This window comes from Mastomys coucha, unplaced genomic scaffold (assembly GCF_008632895.1).
Source record: "Mastomys coucha isolate ucsf_1 unplaced genomic scaffold, UCSF_Mcou_1 pScaffold16, whole genome shotgun sequence".
NCBI classification, from domain to species: Eukaryota; Metazoa; Chordata; class Mammalia; order Rodentia; family Muridae; genus Mastomys; species Mastomys coucha.
The window spans coordinates 51,050,824-51,060,102 of record NW_022196898.1 but is presented as its reverse complement, the minus strand read 5'-3'; the positions used below and the strand labels follow the sequence as shown (position 1 = coordinate 51,060,102).

The window sequence follows — 9,279 nt, the reverse complement described above, 5'->3', positions numbered from 1 at the left end:
ACACACACACACACACACACACACACACACGCACGCACGCGCACGCACACGAACACATGCATGCGCATGTCACCATGTAAGTACAGCATAGAGTTTAGATAAAATATTCTTTCATTATTATTTTCAATTCCAACATAAATCATGTAAATATTAAAATTAAAAAAGATTCATTAGGCAACTTTTCCTGAGTATTAATTACTTCCAGTCTGGAAAACACATGGATGATGCACATGTCAGGTTCTCTTAGGAGTTTGTTTTACTCTTTTGCACTTAACTGGGTGAGGGTTGAAAATCCCAGCTGGAACAGCGAGCTGCCATAAGTGGTCAAAATAGCAACAGGCTCAGTAATGGACCTTTTCAGTCTTAATACAGAACGCATGTATTCACAGTAAATAAAGAACAAACACCAGAATTCCATGCCTTCTAGAACACACCATCAAGTTGCTCGTTAATGTGATAGGAGAGGAATCAGTTCTTTCTGAGACAGGGTCTCACTGTTAATCCTGGGCTGGCCTGGAGCTCCCTTTGTATACCAGCCCGGTCTCTAACCAAGGGCCTGAGCAAGCAGGGACTGAGCGAGTATGGCCGACTGACTGGAGTGAGTGCAGTTGACCGGAGCAAGAAGAGGTCCTAAAGTCAATTCCCAACAACTAGATAAAGGCTCACAACTATCTGTACAGCTACAGTGTGTACTCATATACATAAAATAAATAAATAAATCTTTAAAAAAGCCACATTCTCCTTCAAGGTTTCAAATATTCCTGATATAATTAGCCAGTCATGGCTCTTCCTCAAAACTGTCCTTAAATAAATGGGAGAGTGGTAAATCTTACTTTTATTTGAAAATTTCTGTTTGATTTTTTAAAAAGACTTACTTTATTTTATTTGTTTTTTTTTTTCGAGACAGGGTTTCTCTGTGTAGCCCTGGCTATCCTGGAACTCACTCTGTAGACCATGCTGGCCTGGAACTCAGAAATCCACCTGCCTCTGCCTCCCAAGTGCAGTGACTAAAGGTGTGTGCCATCACCGCCCGGCAAGACTTACTTGTTTTCATTTTATACATGAGTGTTTTGCCTACATGTATACAAATGTGCCACATGTGTGCTGTGCCGTGGAGGCCAGAAGAGAGCATCACATTCCCTGGACTGCTGTGCCATGGTTGGCGCTGGGAACTGAAGCCAGACCCTCTGCGATTGCAGCAAGTGTTCCTAAGCGCTCAACAATCTCTCCTACCCTCATCTACTTATCTGTGTGAGACAGGGTCTCCTGCCGTCCAGGCTGGCTGTACTCATTATTTAGCTGAAGATGACCTGAACTCCTGATCCTCCTACGTATGCCTCCTTCACCTAGGGATACAAACCTTTTCAACACAAGTAGCCTGTGTGAGTCTGGGATCAAATCCAAGGCCTCTTGCATGCTTAGACGGCACTCTACCAACTGAGCTACACTCCCAGCCTCTCTTTAAAAATGTCTGAAAGGGCCTGTTTTAAAAGAAATATCTGCCGGGCAGTGGTGGCGCACGCCTTTAATCCCAGCACTTGGGGAGGCAGAGTCAGGTGGATTTCTGAGTTCGAGGCCAGCCTGGTCTACAGAGTGAGTTCCAGGACAGCCAGGGCTATACAGAGAAACCCTGTCTCAAAAAAAAAAAAAAAAAAAGAAAAGAAAAGAAATATCTGAGGGCTAGGGAGTAAGGTTCAGGCTGACTTCAAACTCCCCATGTAGGCCAGGATGACCTTAAATTTCTGATTACCCTGCCTCCACTTCCTTAGTGCTGAGTCCTGCACACCTAGTTTTGCTTGATAATGGAGGCTAATCACAGGGCTTCAAGCAAGTGACTCGGGGCACTCTACCTAACCAGGCTACCTATCCAGCCTGAAAGCTGTTTAACTTTCAACTAAAACTCATCCGAAAGCTTTATGACCAGAACATCTCTTCTGAGTGAGTCTGGTTAATTCTGAGACATCACCAACCAAGCCCATCCTGGCTTCTGGACCTTGCTTGACATCTGCACCTCAATGCTCTATAGACACTTCAAACCCAACAAGTTCAGAACAGAGACAATTATCATCCCATTATGTAAAAGATAATAAAGCTGGGCCCTGTATTCACTGAGCTGTCCGAGCTAAGAAGTGAAACGATTGCTGTTTTTTGCTCTCCACAGCTAATAGGTCCTTGAGCACTCCCAATCCCCTGGTTTCCTGTCTGCCCTCTCCTCTTCCCTGGACTTGTTTCTTACTCCAGTCCCTCAGCTGCTCCACCTGGAGTACCTCCACAGCCTCACCCAGCCACCTATCTATCTTATCAACCTTCAAACTTATCTCCCTGCCTTTGGCCTGGCTTCATTCAGTCCAGCTACCACATCAGTGTGCAATCTTAATTACTTCCAATGGAGCCTTCTCTGGTTCCACTGTCTCTAGACTCAGTTGTAAAGTTCTCATAATATACAGCGTCTTTCCAATAACAGCATCAACAGACTCTTTCATCCCCCCCCCCCCCGAATCATAGCTTTACACTGAGTATTTGTTAAAAATATGTGCTACTTCGCAATATTAAAAAATACCCTCAATACCATATTCTACAGTGAAAGCTTTTCTCTAACTGAAAATTTAATCACTCATTTCTTTATTCCAATCAGAGACTTGAACCCCCACGCTTACCCAGCAATTGCAGTAATCTAATGTAACAAACAACCGTGCTCTGTAATTTTCTTTTTCTAGATTATTTTTAGCCCAACTACCCATCCCTGCACCTCTGACTTTAGAAACTAGGACACAGTTCTCAAACATACCGTGTAGTCACACAGATTCCTGGTTCTCATTCATACCTTCTGCCTGCTCGGCAGTCTCCTAGTCATCCTTGAAAATCAAATTCAAATATGGTACCTTTCCTACAGCCTCCCTCCCTACCATAAGTAGAATAACTGCCTTCATCACTGTTTCCCATTAAATTCTGTCTAGACCTCTGTTATCATACTAAAACATAAGGACTTGATTGGTTGATTGATTGATTGATTGATTGATTTCAGACAGATTTCCCTTCTTAGCTCAGGTGAGTCTACAAGATGTCCTAGCCTCCTCACTTAATCTTCCAAGTGCTGGAGCTATAGGTATGTTCCACCATGCTTGGTGCATTTTTTTTTCTTGTAGCTAACATTTAAGTCACAGTTCGAGAACAGGTATTTTAAACTTCTTATTGGAAAACAGACACCTCTTATATTGCTAAGATAATACCCTAAGTGGCTGGGAGTATAAAAACAAGAGGAATCCCATGTCATTCATCAGAAAAAAAAAAGTTTTACATACAAAGTATAATTAAATTGTAGCTTGGACATGCCTCTATATCTTGTGATACCAGTTTTTCTGTCTGTTCCTCCCCTCTCTTTTTCTCTCTCTCTCTCTGTCTCTGTCTCTCTCTCTCTCTCTCTCTCTCTCTCTCTCTCTCTCTCTCTCGTATGAGTGTCTGTCTCATTTTTAGTTCATAAAAATTTTTCTTTTAAATACCTGTTAGATTTCACTGGGTCTTACTGAATTTGAAACTCAATACAGTGCAGAGATTGAGGGCTGTGTTTGGTGTTACTGCAGCCTGACAGCCTGACCCCTTGCTACTTAAGTGAGTGGCAGGCGAGTTACTCAGTTTCTCTGTGCCTCTCAGTGAGGACAGTGATGGCAGCATCCCTCAGTAGAGCCTTTCGTGAGGACTAAATAAACTAATACGTGAAATGAATTCAGGCCACTGCCTGCACGGAGTAGAACCCATAAATACCTGATACTCTTATTGTTAGTCAGCTTTCAAAATAGCTTTTCAAAGCAGCTACTTCCTTAGCCCACTCAGCAGAAGGACTACATACTCTCCTAGGTAGGAGTGCACCTATGCATGCCTGCAATGTGCCTTCTAACTACACCTTGGGATAGTTGCTCAGTAAGTAGGATGGATGTAAGGCATTAGCCCTGTAAGATCAGCATATTATAAATTCTCAATGAACTCATTATTCAGTACAGGCTTAAAGCTTGTTTTTAAAATAGTTTTAGCCAAGTATTGATGGTGGCAAATACTGAAATCCTAGCACTCAAATCTAAATAGAATTACTGCCATGTTTCAGGCCAGCCTGAGCTACATAATGAGTTAAAGGCTAACCTAGGTGATAAAGTAAGATTCTGTTTCAAAAATTAAGTTTCACTTGGAAGGCAGAGGCAGGCAGATCTCTGTGAGTTCCAGGTCAGCCTGGAACTACCGAGCTAGTTCCAGGACAGAGAAGGCTACACACACACACAAAAAAAAAAACCCTGTCTTGAAAAACAAAGGACAGAGAAGGCTACACAAAAAAACCCTGTCTTGAAAAACAAACAAACAAAGAAAACAACCAAACAAAAAGTTTCAAGAAAACCTATTATCCAACTGAATTGTTGAAAATATTTAAATTATTTTTATTCTTTTAAAAAAATTATTTAGCCGGGCAGCGGTGGCGTACACCTTTAATCCCAGCACTTGAGAGGCAGAAGCCAGCCTGGTCCACAGAGTAAGTTCCAGGACAGCCAGGGACACACAGAGAAACTCTGTCTTGAAAATACAAAAAAAAAAAAACAAAACAAAACAAAACAAAAAAACATTATTTATTTATTTCAAGGCCAGCCTGGTCTATAGAGTGAGTTCTAGGACAGCCAGGGCTACAGGGAGAAACCCTGTCTTGAAAAAAAACAAAACAAAAAAAAAATTATTTATTTTTATTTTTACGTACATCGGTGTTTTGACTGCATGTTTGTCTGTATGAGAGGGCGTCGGATCCCCTGGAACAGACAGTTGTGAGCTGCCATGTGGGTGCTGGGAATTTCCCTCTAGCACTCCACTAAACTCCATGGTGGTGTAAGTGCTCTAAAGTCCTTGCCTATAACATAAGGATCACTACAAACCCTTTACAAGTGATATGATTTCCAGTTGGAGCCAGAGATATGGCTCCTGGATAGCCGTAGTCATAGGACCCTAGTCTCATCCTACAAGGACAGAAAAGGAGGACTAATGACTTAGCTCCCTACAAGGACAGAAAAGGAGGACTAATGACTTAGCTCGGTAGTCACTGAGCCTGAGTTCAATCCCCAGAACCCAGGAGATAGAAGGAGAAATTAAGTTTTACAAAAGGCCCTCTGACCTCCATACATGAGCCTTGGGTGCCCCACACATATACGCATAATAAATACATTTTATTACATTTATTAATTTGGGGAAGGGGCAATGTGCTGGGACACATGTGGAGGTCAGAGGACAATCTACGTGAGCTGGTTAATTCCTTCTACATGTCCTGGGGATTGAACCCAGGTCTTCAGATTTGGCAGGAAGCCCCCTCATTTCCCAAAGTATCTCTCAAGCCCTGTAATATGAAGGATTTTTAACTTTGTTTTGTTTTGCTTCGTTACGGAGTCACATGCATCCCCAGGCTGGCCTCAAACTCACTATATATAGTGAGGAGTGACCTGGAATGCCTGAGCCGCTTCTTGCACCTCTCTTGTGCCGGGTGGGATGGCAGCCTCGGACCACGATGCCCAGTTAGGAAGTACTGGGATTGACCCCAGGACTCTGTGCACATTGGTGACAAACATGCCCTGCTTTTAAATTTTAAATAAGAAAAGGAAAGAAATTGCCTTCTGCTCTCAAACAAAAACACTGATATTTCTGCATCTAAAAAAAGTCTATTGCCACATTCAACAGACTAATGAAAGGCCTTGAGACACAATTACTACAGTTCCAGGTTTCTGTCTTTGAAATGACTCTAGATCACTCTTAACTACCCCTAGTAGAAACCTCGTGGTTACAGACTGCTATTCCTTTTTAAATTTCCCATCTCTCCCTAAAATACACACACACACACACACACACAAAGAACAAAAGTGTCTACAATAAAAACTGTACAAAAGCCACAGCCACATAACTCAGATCTTATAAGCAGCCCCTGAATTTACAAAAACAAATGAAAGTCTTGCTTTGAAGCAATACCCTCAGCTCACTTTAGTAGATATCTTCAGCTTATCTAAGGCAAAGTAACAGATTTTCTGATTGGTACAAGCTTCATGGTAAATGATTCCACTACAGTATACAGATAACATGCTATTTTAGACAATGTCATGACTCAGTTAAGAATAGCTCTTCTCTTCAAACAATGGTAATTGTGTGGAAATGACGCTTAGATAACTTATTTACATAGTAAACAGAAGTTAGAACTTTATCTAACATGATATAGGCGAATCAGTAGCTTTGGAGTAAAGGTTTCCAGGGTGCCTACTGTGTACTAAGCACTTAGTAGTTTTACAGACTACATATGCTCCGGGGTGCATGTGTGTGTATCAAACAACAATGCTGCAGAACACTGTCATTCCTCTCAGAACGTGAGAACACCCATGGGCGTCCCACTTTTACACTCTGGGGACACAAACCGGGAAGCGCTAACCCTGGCGGAGGTGTGACGGTTTGTTTGCGGGTCTGAGCTCCAGAGCGAAGCCTTTTGACTCATAATCTAATCATCATCTTCTCTCCTGGTTACTCCACCGTCGTACTCCAGTCCCACTGTCGGATTTTTTACCTTAAAAAAACTATTCGAGGACTTCCACTTATCGTGCTTGCTCCGTGGTTCCGAAGCAAAAGCGCGCGCGCGCACGCTTGACTGCTTGTTTGAAGTGCTCGGTCCCGGCACGTCCAAGTTCAAGACCGCCTGCTAGGCGCCTTTCCTCGCGGCGGCGAGCGCCCCGGCTCCCCGGCCCTGCGCCCCCGACCGCGCCCGCCGCTCGCTCGCAGGCTGACACCCGCTTTCCCCTGGCCCGAGGTACCCAGCTCTCGGCTGACCACGGACACACGGGACGCCATGGGGCGACGCCAACAGCAGAGCGGCCGAGGTCCCACTGCCCCACTCCCCGGCTGCATCCCGTCGCCTACCTGCCTGGGCCGCAACGCCGCCTCGCGCAGGGATCCCAGCCCCGGCGTCCGGGGCCTCTGGGATCCAGCGCCAACCTCTTCGTCCCGCCCCCGCAGGTCCGCAGTCCCCGCCCTCCAGGCTAAGACACGCCCCTCCGGCCTGACCACGCCCCCCGAGCTCGCCCAGTAAGGCTCTGCCCCTCCCGGGCTCTTCTCCAGGCTCAGGACCCACGCCAGGCGGTCTCTCCGCCCCCGGCGCTGGGGTACCAGAGTGTGTTGGCTCACACTGGTTGCACGTTGCAGCCCCTGACCAGGCCTGGAGCCAAAGCTCTATCTTCGAATCTACGGTCTGCGCGACTACACGCGACAGACCCGCACAGCAAGGCAGAGCCTAGTAGAAACAAGAGGAGCCAAACGGCAGCTTCTTAAAGAAGACCCCAAAGCAGCTCAGGGAGCAAACATTCCTCGGGAATGTCAGTTAGTAGAGAGATGCCAATAAGGCACCTGGCCCCAGGTTGGGACTCCCAAGCCGGATGCCTTTGATGCTTAGTGCCGACTCGATTGCCACACCCGGTTGAGACTCACGCTTAAGCGCTCCCTACTACACGATCTTGCTCAGGTATGCCCATGGCTCTGTGCCTGCTGCAAGAGTAGCCTAGTTTCACTCTGCGAGACTGGGATGAGTGGAATCTATTTCCCAGCACGATCTAACTGCCCCACCTCACCGTGCCCCGCCCCACTGCATCTCACCCACTCCATCCGACCTTGTGTCTGGTAACCAAACTTCCCTGGCTTGTTCACACGGAGGTACCAAAATAGAAGACTGCCACAGAGAGGTGTTTAATTACACATCTCAGATGACTGTCACTCAACCAAGACAAAAAAAAAAGCAGCATGTCCCAATCCCTTGTGAAGCCATGAGGTAGGGACAATAAAAGGATTACTTTCTACCGTGAGGGAGAAGTATTGACAGTTCCTTTAAAACACTCTAGTGAGGAAATAAATGTGAATATGGTTTGGAATAAACCGTAAACTCCATTGATCCCTTACCTAGTGTATATGTCTTTAAATGTAGAGATGTGTGTTCTTTATTATTTTTCAAACTTTTCATCCTTCTACCCCTGCTTCTGGAGTGCCAGCATAGTCCTGAGCCACCACAACTTGCATTTAATCTAATCTGTTTGGAAAGTATCACAGATAGTTGTACAAGATGAAATTTGGGATTAAAACAGTATTTTTAAGATTTACGTTTCGCTGGTCAGTGGTGGCGCACGCCTTTAATCCCAGCACTTGGGAGGCAGAGGCAAGCGGATTTCTGAGTTCGAGGCCAGCCTGGTCTACAGAGTGAGTTCCAGGAACAGCCCTGGCTACACAGAGAAACCCTGTCTCGAAAAACCAAAAAAAAAAAAAAAAGATTTACGTTTCGAAGATTCCAAGAATCTTAATTACATGCGTGTATTCTACTGCCCTCTCATGGGTAAGATGGAGCTACACCTAATGGTGAGAGGTGTCCTTTAAGTCTAAGGATAATATTTAGTAATTTGTATTATTTTAATGACTAGGAAGCCAACATGAAATAAAATCAGGTTCTTGATAAATATTCACCAAACAGAAATTTTAACTTCAAGAACAGGAAGAGAAGTCTTACCCCACAGCTAGTGCAAGCATGTCCTAAGGGACACACCTAAGCTCACGGCTACCTGTGCAGAAAGTGAAAACACACGCAGGAATTTGCTCTCGTTTCATTGTGATAAGTCTTGAGGAGTGTTGTCTCCACACATCTTACAGCCTCAGGGGTGAAAAACTTGAAAAGAGAATGAAATCTTCCTTATACTTTCAGTGTCCAAAAAAAAAAAAAAAAACCAAACTTTATGTTTAGTCCATAACCCCTTTTTTAATAGAGTGAATTGTCAACCCAACCACTAGATGGCAATACAGTTGTGTGAGCAAATATCTGGATAGCTGGAGCATCTCCTAACACAACGTACTCTCTTCTGCTTCTTCCCCTCTCTCCTCTGTCTGTCTGTCTGTCTGTCTATAGATAGGGCTTCACTATGTAGCTTTGGCTGTCCTGGAACTCACTGTGTAGACCAGGCTTGTCTGAGCTCACAGCCTCTGCTTCCAGAGTGTTGGAACTAAAGACGTGTGCCACCGTACCTAGTAGGGATATTTCTAACACATTCCAAAGGTCTCCTGCTTCAGCAAACTAAGAATCCCCTGCTAGGATAAATCTTCTCTCATTACTGCTCACAAATGCTCATTTTCTAAGCTCTCATAGAACTGGTCTGACCTTACCTAAGAAAGCCACTGTTGACTTATGCTTTGTCGAAGAACGTTTAAATGGTTCCACGTGCTTTAACTGTCTTCTAGCCCTGAGTCCCA

The 9,279-nt window shown here is 44.6% G+C and overlaps 1 protein-coding gene across 2 annotated transcripts in view; it reads right to left on the bottom strand.

Moving 5' to 3' along the window:
- Positions 1 to 7,034, bottom strand: part of Dennd2c (DENN domain containing 2C) — a 63,959-nt gene extending 56,925 nt beyond the window's left edge. Inside the window, exon 1 of one of the 2 annotated variants that reach the window (XM_031375022.1) lies at positions 6,919 to 7,034. The gene's annotated coding sequence lies outside the window, so the exon portion shown is untranslated. The other variant, XM_031375024.1, reaches the window with a different exon arrangement.
- Positions 7,035 to 9,279: the final 2,245 nt, after the last annotated feature.